At 43.5% G+C, this 12,151-nt stretch overlaps 1 protein-coding gene across 1 annotated transcript in view; it reads right to left on the reverse strand.

Moving 5' to 3' along the window:
• Positions 1 to 8,966: 8,966 nt before the first annotated feature.
• The window catches only part of LOC123502794 (Down syndrome cell adhesion molecule-like protein Dscam2), a 144,202-nt gene continuing 141,017 nt past the window's right edge, over positions 8,967 to 12,151 (reverse strand). The window contains exons 17-18 of the mRNA XM_045252059.1: positions 11,893 to 12,023; positions 8,967 to 8,984 (exon numbers count right to left, since the gene is read on the reverse strand). The gene's annotated coding sequence lies outside the window, so the exon portion shown is untranslated. The remainder of the gene's footprint in view (positions 8,985 to 11,892; positions 12,024 to 12,151) is intronic.

Genomic DNA, 12,151 nt, shown 5'->3' on the forward strand with positions numbered 1-12,151 from the left:
ATGTGAAGTGTAAGAAGGATGCTGTCACTGGTGAAGACTGACAGTCAACATCTTGTCTCCCAACATTTCCCTGAGCTGACACTTTCTTCTTTGGAAATAAAAGTGCTCCTTTCACACCTTGGTGCTTCCTTTGCAATATTTTCATGCAGTCAAGACAAGAACATAAAGACCTTTACTTGAACCTATGAAAATGTCTACAGGCATAATACTCAGTTAAGAAGCAAAAATGCAGAAGAAATGCTATTGGGAAACTCCTTTCTCTCATCCTTAAAATGTGTCTGTAGGTATACACTCAAATAGTTAAGAACCAAAAACGCAAAAGAAATGTTATGGGGGACACACTTTCTATTGTCTCTCATCCTTATTCTAGTTAAGAAGCAAAAACACAGAAGAATTGGTATGGGGAAGCATTTTTCTTTCTCTCGTCCTTATTCTGTCTAGTTCCCTAATGCAATAGTAAACCAGTGTTCACAGTCTTTCATCTTTCATCTTTCACTAGTGAACTCCAACACTCCCTACCTACTTCTATATTTCCTACACTTCCTACAACTTGAACTCTGGTGAAATCTTTGTTATCCTCTAGGGAGTGACACCTCAGTGAGCCTTTTTAATGTACATTTTTTCCTCTTACATTACAACTTACATATGAATAAGAAAAGCATGAGAAGAAAACACAAGTAGGAAAGAATAGAAGAAAATAAAGAGTAGTCCCCTCCTCTCTGCCTCACCATCCTCTTCTGTGGCAGCAGTGAGTGGTGGAGTCCTTGGTCCAGCTCCAGCAGCATTAAACGCCTGGACAGTGATGAGATAGCTGGTGAACTTGTGCAGGCCCTTCAGTGTGGCCTCGGGGCGGTAGAGGGCTGCCGCTGACGCCTCCAGGTTGTGGTAGCGGAACGGCTCCGATGAATTGGCAACCTTGTAACCAACGTAGTACCCGAGTCCCGGCCGGTGTCTGGGGCCTGGCGACTCTGGGGGCTGTGTGAGGAATGGCAGAAGGTAAAGGCTGGGTCTAGGTAAGGTTTACATGGGGATAACATGTTTATTGTAGCTTCTCTATGTGGTGATAAGACTCCAACACTTCCCTCAAATGGTAATATCACTACTACTCCTCTTTAACCCCTTTCATTACTAGGACACATTTTTACTCTAAGATTTGTGTATGATTAGACCATTTTATTGACATTAGGAAGGGTCTATGGAGGTCACAAGGTTAATGGCTACAGTTTTCACCATTTTAATCCCCCCACACGAATTTCTGAAGCTTTATAAAATCACCAAATAGTAAGCAGAATGAATATGGAAACGCATCACAGGACTCAACGAGGTTGAAGGTTAATGTGGCTGCTACAGGTTCATTTCAGTGTTAACAGAGTGGTGTGGTGCAAGTGTGAAGCATCATTCTGAAATATCTACACCCCTAACAGTATAACGGAGGTTACAACACTTCAGACATATAGGTGACTGTATAGAATTATATCTTTGTTCAGGGAAAGTGTCTCAGATTTGTTGAGAGAAGGTGAGTGTCATTGCATCTTTAGTAGAAAACAGGCCAGCAAATGACAAGATCAGAATGAGTTGAATAAATGTGTCGCTGTTATCATGCCACTTATTCACTTCATCTATCTATCAATGTATATTTGATGCCTGTTCACTAGAAACTCTCACACAATGGCTACAGTAACAGTCTCCATTTATCTAGTGCATCTTCATAGCTGTCATGTGCAGCACAGTGGCCCATAACACTGTCCCCTCCCAGCAAGAGCTGACACACTAAAAGCAGGAATGATATATGCATTTACCTATAGTTACATTTACCCAGTTGTATTGTACAAGGTTCGAGTGGGGCTCATTGTGTCCCGTCTCCAAATCTCCACTTACCTGACTTTTCTTTAAAGCTATGCACATAATAAGCTGCAACAACTTCATCATTTAATGCATTCCACTTTTCCACCATTCTATGTGGAAAACTGGTTTTTCTAATATCCTTCACACACTGCCTCTTCCTAATCTTTGCATGGCCTCTTGTCCTTGTGCGTGTATGTGTACTTACCTAGTTGTAGTTATACAGGGCCTGGGCTTTACGCTTGTGTGACCCCGTCTCCTTATCTACATTTATCCAATTTTTCTTTAAAGCTATGCACACTCTTTGCTGACACCACTTTCTCACTCAAACTGTTCCAAGTCTCAACACATCTTTGCGGGAAATTTTATTTTTCAACATCTCTCAGACATCTTCACTTCCTCAGTTTTTTACTATGCGATCTTGTGCTTCTAATGTCTAGTGTGTGTGTGCGTGTGTGTGTATGTAATTCACCTCGGTCGCTTGCTGGTCACCCAGGTTATGGAGCGAACTCAGAGCTCATAGACCGATCTTCGGGTAGGACTGAGAATCGAACCCCGGTCCTCTGGCTTGTGAAGCCAGCGATCTAACCACTGAGCTACCGGACTGTCTGTGTGTGTGTGTGTAATTCACTGTTTGATCTGCTGCAGTCTCTGACGAGACAGCCAGACGTTACCCTACGGAACGAGCTCAGAGCTCATTATTTCCGATCTTCGGATAGGCCTGAGACCAGGCACACACCACACACCGGGACAACAAGGTCACAACTCCTCGATTTACATCCCGTACCTACTCACTGCTAGGTGAACAGGGGCTACACGTGAAAGGAGACACACCCAAATATCTCCACCCGGGGAATCGAACCCCGGTCATCTGGCTTGTGAAGCCAGCACTCTAACCACTGAGCTACTGGGCCGTGTGTGTGTGTGTGTGTGTGTGTGTGTATTTACCTAATTGTATTTACCTAATTGTAACATACGGGAAAAGAGCTATGCTCGTGTTGTCCCGTCTCCATATCTATTAATGTCCAGCTTTTTCTTAAAATCATGAATATTCCTTGCGTTGACCACTTCCACGTCTAAACTATTCCATGCTTCCACCCTTCTATGAGGAAGCTATATTTTTCACATCTCTCCTATAAGTGGCCATTTTAGTTTTTCCCATGCCCTCTCGACATTCTTTCATTCCACATACACAGATCTTCCCTATCCATTTTTCCATGCCAATCATCACTCTGTATATTGCTATCAGGTCTCCCCTTTCTCTTCTGTTTTCCAGGGTCGGAAGTTGCATTCTTTTCAGTCTGTCTTCATAAGTCAAATCTCTTAAGTCAGGCACCATTTTTGTTGCAGCCCTCTGTACTTTCTCTAGTTTCCTTATGTGTTTCTTTAAGTTCGGAGCCCACTGTATTGTTGCATATTCAAGCCTCGGTCTTATCATTGCAGTAATTATTTTCTTCATCATTTCTTCATCTAAATATCTGAACGCCACTCTTATGTTCCTCAATAAGTTCAATACTTCTCCAATTATTTTGTTTATATGTCTCTCTGGCGATAGGTCATTGGTAATTGTCACCCCAAGGTCTTTTTCTTCATGACTGGTTTTATGTCTTCATTTCCTATCTTGTACATACTCCTGATTCTTCTTTCACTCTTGCCAAACTCTATTTTCTTGCATTTTGTCGTGTTGAACTCCATTTGCCATGTACAGCTCCATTTCCATATTCTGTCCAAGTCTTCCTGGAGTAGTTCGCAATCTTTGTCACATCTCACTTTTCTTAACAATTTTGCATCGTCTGCAAATAGGCTCACATAACTGGACACCCCATCCACCATGTCATTTATGTAGACCGCGAACATTACTGGTGCCAACACTGATCCCTGTGGAACTCCACTCTCCACCAAGCCCCATTCTGATGGTCTGTCCTTAATTATTGTTCTCATTTCTCTTCCTACCAAAAGTCTTCCATCCATTTTAGTAAACTGCCATGCACTCCTCCTACCATTTCAAGTTTCCAGATCAGTCTCCGGTGTGGTACCTTATCAAAGGCCTTTTTTAAATCCAGATATATTCCATCAGCCCAACCATCTCTTTCCTGTATTACATCTATCACCCTCGAATAGTAACATATCAGGTTTGTCGTGCATGAACGCCCTTTTCTAAAACCAAATTGACACTCACAAAGTATGTCATTTTCTCCAAGAAGTCTGTCCATCTATTCTTCACCACCCTCTCACACATCTTAGCTACCACACTTGTAAGTGACACTGGTCTATAGTTCAATGGGTCTCTCTTGTTACCTGATTTATAGATTGGGACAATGTTAGCTCTTTTCCAGTCTTGGGGCACTACACCTTCCCTTAATGAGGCATCAATTACTTCACAAACTTTTTCTGCCAGTTGCTCCTGCATTCTCTTAAAATCCATCCTGATACCCCATCAGGTCCCACAGCTTTTCTCACTTCTAAACTCCCCATCATATTCTTGATCTCCTCCACAGTTACTTGAAACTCCTTCATAATCCCTTTCTGTTCCATTACCAGTGGTTTGTCAAAAGCAGTCTCCTTTGTGAATACCTTCCGAAAGCATCCATTCATAGCCTCTGCCATTTCCTGGGATCTTCACTGCATACTCCATTTACTTCTAAACTTTCAATACTTTCTCTATTTTTGATGTTGTTGTTCACATGTCTGTAAAAAGCCTTGGTTGGTCTTTACATTTATCAATTATATCCTTTTCTTGTTTCTTTCTTTCTTCTCTTCTAATCAACACATATTCATTTCTTGCTCTTTTGTAACTTTCCCACTGCTTAATCCGTCTTTTCCTTCTCCACCTCTTCCATGCATCCTCTTTTCTTGTTCTAGCCTTTTCACATCTATCGTTAAACCAGTCCTGCTTTCCAACTTCTCTATGTTGTCTTATTGGTACAAATTTTTCTCACCTTCTTTGTATATTTTTATAAATTCCTTCCACTTTTCATTTGCTCCTTAGCACTCTTGAATTTCATCCAATTTGTCTCTTGAAAGAATTTCTTTAGGTTTCCAAAATCTGTCTTGGCATAATTCCATCTTCCCACTTTATATTCTTCATTTCTTCTAGATTTCTCTTCATCTATCACCTTGAACTCCAAAACTGCATGATCACTCTTTGCTAAAGGGCACTCCACCCTCATCTCCTCAATGACCATTGGCTCTGTACTAAAGACCAAGTCCAGTCTTGACGATGCTCCCTCTCCTCCAAACCTAGTATCTTCTTTGACCCACTGAGTTAACACATTTTCCATTGCCAGTGTCAATAGTGTATTTCCCCATGTTGTCTCTGATCCTTCCATTGACCAGTCCTCCCAACACACCTCTTTACAATTAAAATCTCCCATCATTATAGTTCGTTCACAGCCACCCAACATTTCTTCCAGACATGTTCCTGTATCACTTATCATTTCTTCATATTCCTGTACTGACCATGCATTTGTCTTAGGTGGTACGTACACCACTATGTAGTGCCTCTTTTTCCTTCATTAGTTTCTGCTCTGATCTTTAGCACTTCTGCCTTTCCCATACCTTCTTTCACTTGATCCACCTTTATATCTTTTTAACCAGCAACATCACTCCTCCTCCCATCTTACCTACTCTATTTCTTTTCCAAACATTATATTTCCCTTCTCCAACCATCATCAGGTCTTCTCCCTCTCTCAGTTTTGTTTCAGTAAGACCCACAATATCTGGGTTCTTGTCCCTCAAGTAATCGTTGAGTTCTAAAATCCCCGATATCACTCCATTTATGTTGGAATACATTACATTCCGCTCATACGTAAGTTTCTTTAGTCCTTTCTTACTGTACTTTTCTGGGTTATGAACCACTTCCTCAGTGTGTGTGTGTGTGTGTGTGTGTTGGGTGGTTTGTTTTAGCTACACTGTGTGGGAATGCCAGCCTGGTATGTAGACAGAGAAATCTTCACAATTCTTATTGAGAGAAGGCAATTAAGTGTAGCCTTTCTTTACCAACAGACTGACCCATCAATGTTTTCATGAAATTTGCATCATTAGTTGTCATGGTAGCTGAACACACACTGAATTGTAACAGACCCATTTCCTATCAATCAATCAGCAATCACTCAGTACTCAGTGTCTTCTCTACTCTTATCAATTCTCATCTAATTGACATTGTCTTTGACTTCTCTCTCTTAGCTGCAATGTTGCATCTCTTGCTACTTTCTACTGCTACCCTCACTTCAGTCACTGTAACTGTGCTTCTGATCTTGCTAACTGTCTGTCTCCTCTACTGTAATGGTCTCCTTGCAGAAGACTTCCTACTTTCTTTCATCCTTATTTCATACACCTCTAATGTAAAATCAACCAGTTTTCTCTATCTTTCATCCCTATCTCTATCTTTCATTCAGTATTCTCTACCTTTCTCCCTCTGGAACTCCCTGCCAACTTCTGTATTTTCTCCTTCCTATGACTTGAACTCTTTCAATTCTTTTCTTAATGGATTGGGATACCTTTATTCTTTCCTTCTAGTTTGCTGTCCTTGGTCAGAGACTTCTTGCATAAAAAAAGTCAAACAACCTGCTAAGTCAGTCAGTCAATCAGTAACTCAATGAATCCCAGCCAAGTCAACTAATCAATCAGTAACTCAACTGACCAAGTGACAAAGTGAACCAATCAGTCACCGAGCCGAGCCACTGACCTGCCATGTCACACGCAGGCTGGTGGATGATATGGGAATGACTCGCACATTGGTTGGCGGCAGAGTGGGTGGTTCGTGGGCAGTGGACACCCGCACCTCTGAGCTGGGCTGGGACGTGCCCACACCATTGACGGCCACCACTCGCACCAGGTAGGCGTGTGCCGGGGCCAGGCCGGGGATGTGGCTGCTGGGGCCGCTCACCTCCACTGCACGGATGCGTCCGGCGTTCATCCACGAGTCTGGCGGTGCAATGTGCTCAGATCAATAACTACATCCCCTCAATGATAAATAAATGAATAAATTAATAAATCAGGTAAAGAGAAATGATAAAATGTACTGTAAATTGATAAATACATAGTACATACAAACACACAAAGACCTATGCTATAATGAATTGGTCTTGCCTACAAACTGTCATTATATAAGAAAGGATAAAGTAAAATGGTTACTAAATGTTTATAATAGGATAAACAAACTTTTCAGACCTGGGTAATGGCGGAGACAAGAGTAAAGAGACAGCCAGGACACACTTCCATAGGTCTCAACATGACCATGAACTGAGTAAAGGAATGCAAGACAGGAAAATGAAAATACTGGTTAGAACAGTAAGGGATTCAATCACGAGAGTAACAAAGATGAAGGCAAAGATAAGTGACCGGGAAGGAGAAAACAAATCCCTGAAGGGTGTGTGCAGGGTCTAGATTAGTGCAACACCATCACAACACCAGGAAAATTTAAAAGAAAACAATAATAAAAAAACAAAACAGGAAAACATGAAGACAGTGTGACGAAGACCAGAGATGAACATAAAGAATGGAAAAAAGAAGAGGACAAAATAATGAATCTTAAAGAAATCAGTCTCAATGACCTCACCATCCTGCCAGGAACCACAACACACACAACACAACACGCCTCCCTTCACTGCCTCACCACCCCACCAAGCACCACAACACACACAACACAACATGCCTCCCTTCACTGCCTCACCACCCCACCAAGTACCACAACACACACAACACAACACGCCTCCCTTCACTGCCTCACCACCCCACCAAGCACCACAATACAACACAACACAACACACTGCCTCCACCACCTCACCACCCCACCAAGCACCACAACACAACATGCCTGGTTCCATTACCTGTGCTGTTGATGATGAGTATCCTGTAGAGGGAGACGGGTGAGTTGCCGTCGTGTGAGGGGGCCGTCCAGGTGAGGTTGACGGCCCGGGAGCCGCTGCCCACAACCCTCGGTGTGCCTGGCGTCCCTGGCACCTCTGCACCACACAGGAAACCAAACCACCCATTACAAATATGACATTGCCATTGTCTTACCAGACAGGAATGGGTCCTGGTGACTTGTCAGCACAGAAGATGCACATGATGACAATGCCTCACAGAGAAACTGCAAAGTGAACTGCCTAGTCTGTGAAGACCACCACCACCACCCAACACCACCTGTCCTGTGGTGGTGGCCTGCCTCCCAGTGCCACACCACCCAGGGAACCTGCTCCTGGATAGCCGTGTGTGTCTCACACCACCACACAACACTGGCTTCACAAGGAGCTCACCCTCATCTTTGATGGATTAATACTTTTTATAAAGGGGAACCAATAAGTGAATGAAGTACAAACAATCAAGTGTGAAGATCTCATCCCAGTCTAATAAATACAAATAGCACAACACACATGGAATGGAGAAAAAAAATCTTTAAGAGCCAAAATCTTGAAAAGTTTACACTAAAAATTTTCAGGAAGTTGATAAAACGTCTGCACACCTACTGTAAGGCAGCAATAAAGCTGTAACTAAACACCAAAATTGGGTAGTTATAATTTTCTTTTTGTAAATGTTAAAGGCGGCAGGTTGTCAGCTAAAGTTGGATTAAATCAAGTCAGGTCCAGTTTAGATTGCCATCTTTTAAGCTGTCATCTCCATTCAAGTGTAAAATAGCCACTTTCTTGATCCCCGTCCAAGCTGCGAGCTTACTGACAAGTCAAGCTGGTGCGGAAAAGCGAGATGAGGCACAAGGAAGTTGGATTTCTGACGCGTCTTTTGCTCAAAATCGTCTAAAAAAATCAACAAAGAAAACAATAACAAATATTTAACCCAGAATTAGTATCTAGGCTAAGGTGTCACTCCCACAATGCCACACATACAGTACAGCACAGTATACCTATATGTCCTACACACGGAGCCCCTCACTCACTCACTCACTCACCCTGCACTATGAGGTTGATCTTCTTGGTGTCGTTGCCATAAACGTTGGAGGCGAGGCAGAAGAACACCTGGGAGTCGTGGCGAGTCTTGGTGGGCACCGTCAGCACTGACCGGAAACCCTCGCCCTCCTCCGCCCCCGGCGTGAGGCGTGTCGAGGACTCAGAGGACGAGGACGAAGTGCTGTTCAGAATGGTGTCCCTGATCGCCATTCCACCATTGCTCATTCCCCTCGAGATCTGAGGAGGAGAGGCAGTGTGATAAGAATGCTGTCTCTCGATCATCGCCATTCGTTCCTCTGCAACAGAGAGAGAGAGAGAGAGAGAGAGAGAGATCTAAATCGAACAAAAACAGCGTATGAGTTAAGAACAAATCCCACTCGAATTTTGCTGAGTGAACAAAACGATTATAAAATACGAGATAATCAAAGTTACAGACAGTAGAATCAGTCGATCTCCAGGGGCAAGCAGCGGCCAGCGGGACTGTCAGTGTTAATAATATTAGCCTCGGCTCCTCTCGCTGCACAGGACTGGTGGTATGGTGTAAACTACCCACAGCTGCCAGATCGACTAGCCAATATTTCCCTTTTCAACCAAGAACTTCCTTATTTCTTATGTTTAGGAATTAAGATCATACAAAACACTAAATTATTTATACATATTCAGGGTCAAAACACGAAATTATTTATTCACATTCAGGGGCAAAAAACGTAAGAGCTAATATTTCTCTCCATAATTTTCCCTTTTTAGCGATTTTTCTTCCCTGTCAGTCAAAATTTCTCTAAAACAAAGAAATTTCCCTGCATCTGACACCTCTGAAACTACCTACTTTACCTACTCCAGTACCACCACTTGGCAGACTCTAGGCCAAAAATACGTTTCTTTGACATCATCCGGTGTCTGCATAATACATTTCAGAAATTATCCATTGTACAAATGGATAAAAGTTAGAGTAAGCTTAACCTTCATCAAGCTACAAGCCACAAGTGACGCAGTATAGTGTGCACTCAGTCGCTGCACATTGGTCTGGCAGCGGTTCGGGGGTTCTCTTAATGCTTCAGTAACTGCCATGTCATCGAGTCCCTGTCCCTATCATAGGGAACCTTGCTGCCAACCTCCTGTGATGTCTCAGAGCAGAAAGGTGTCATTTCTTACGGCAGCACAGGCAATGTGCATGAGGTTCACGCCTGTAACCACGCACAACGGATACGGCTTCCGTGTCCGTCCCGACACCACGCTGTCCTGCTGTGTTGCCACTCAACTATACTTAGACGGAAAACCCCCAGATAGGTTACCTAAAAAAAAAAAAAAAAAAAAAAAAAAAATCGCACATGAATAAATCTTAAGAGTGTTAACGATTTCGTTCTTAGAGTTTTAACGAATTTCTGTATATAAATGGTACACAAAGATGTTATATATGTAGTAAAAACTGCCATTGCTTTAAGTCTGTCCACTTATCGGTGACACGCGCCACCTTTCAAATCATGAATGAGATGTGTTGATGCTGATACTGATGGCTTCCAGTCAATGCACTGAACTCCTCGTCTTCCAAGGAGTCTGTTCATGATGACAGTTGGCAGGTGTCTGTTAGGTTGTTTGTCTTAATGATGTTAACAATTGTGAGAACTCTTGCTACACAAGCGCTGAGTGAGGCAAGACTAAAAGATCCCAACATACGTAAGCCTTGAAATAGTACTTCAAATGTCACCTCGTTACTGTTGTCATTCATCTGTTGCAGTTCACTCCAAATGGTGTAGGCTACCTGTCTGGGTGAGGCTTGCAGTTTCCTTGGCACACATTACGTACACTCTGCCACTCGTCCTAAGGTTTCCAGGGCCTCCTCTTTGACAATCACTCATGGGAAAGTGTACTGCGAGGCTGATGATGGAAGAATTTCAGTGAAGTGACAGAGCAACTTTAGGATCAAGATTTTCCAACAGAGCGATAACGCAGTCCTCTTTCAAAGTGAAACCTCACCTTCATTTGTTGATAGACATAGCAGTTATACCAGAAACTTCCTGAAGTCTTATGATGAATCTTTTCTCTGCATCACTGTCAAGTTATTACAAACGCCTCTTCCAGCAAAAGGCAGACGGGATTAATTGAACATAAAAAAAGACCTCTTAGATTCATGGACTTTATAAAAAGACGTCCAAAAACTCATATCCTATCGAAAAAAAAAACCGATTGAAAACAACCACAAGAGTGGTATCACATCACTGCGTCCTGCAGAGACATAACAACCTCTGCCACAGTGCCACACCTCACTGTCTCCATAATCCTAATGCCATACACACACACACACACACACGCGTAGTATATAGTGGTTAGCACACTCGAAAAGGCCCGGGTTCGAGTCCCGCGAGAACGAGGCAAATGGGCAAGCCTCTTAATATGTGGCCCCTGTTCACTAGCAGCAAGTAGGTACGGGATGTAACTCGAGGGGTTGTGGCCTCGCTTTCCGGTGTGTGGAGTGTGTTGTGGTCTCAGTCCTACCCAAAGATCGGTCTATGAGCTCTGAGCTCGCTCCGTAACGGGGGAAGGCTGGGTGGGTGACTAGCAGACGACCGTGGTGAATTACACACATTTTCATCAAATATCTCTCCCACGCGACTCTAAACAATGATAATAGTAAGAATATTAACAAGTGAAACAAGTTAGGTAGATAAAGTAAATTTATGATGGACTAACACTTCTTTAGAGACCAGTGTAGTATGACTTTGTTGCAATAATTCCCAGTCTTCCACAGCCTCCTGGGAATCACTAACTGAACCACGAGGAGACACGATATTGATAGGCAGCTGCCAGCCAGCCCAGCAGTGAGGAACGCCTGCATGTAACCGTCCAGTGGAGCTGATCACAGTGCCAATGTGTCATGCTCCCTCAGTCCCCGGCGCCCAGCAGCCACACAACAATATGTCACCGCTGCCTGCACATCACAGGAAGCACCAGCCAGCCAGGCTTCGTTTAATCGCAGGAGAATGCTGGTCTGGTATCTTGGTCACAAGACGTCGCAGATTGTCCGTAAACAACCCATCACTTCCCGGTGTATGCACAGCCCTCAGACCTGTGCAGAGCCACACCAACCACCACCACCACCACCAACACCAACAACAACCAACACCAATACCAACACACCGCTACTCACCCTGGCCGGCGGGCTACCAAAGGACCAGATAGCAGTGATGGGCAGGTCTCCGTGCGACTCACACACCAGACGCGCCGTCCTTCCCGCAGTCACTGTCACATTCTCTTCCACCTCCTTGAACTGGGGCGGCACTGCAGGGAGGGAAGGGAGAGAGGTTACCAGAGAGAGAGAGAGAGAGAGAGAGAGAGAGAGAGAGAGAGAGAGAGAGAGAGAGAGAGTAGTATGTATTCCAAAACGTTTTATTCTCTAACCATACTAT

This window comes from Portunus trituberculatus, chromosome 12 (assembly GCF_017591435.1).
Source record: "Portunus trituberculatus isolate SZX2019 chromosome 12, ASM1759143v1, whole genome shotgun sequence".
NCBI classification, from domain to species: domain Eukaryota; kingdom Metazoa; phylum Arthropoda; class Malacostraca; order Decapoda; family Portunidae; genus Portunus; species Portunus trituberculatus.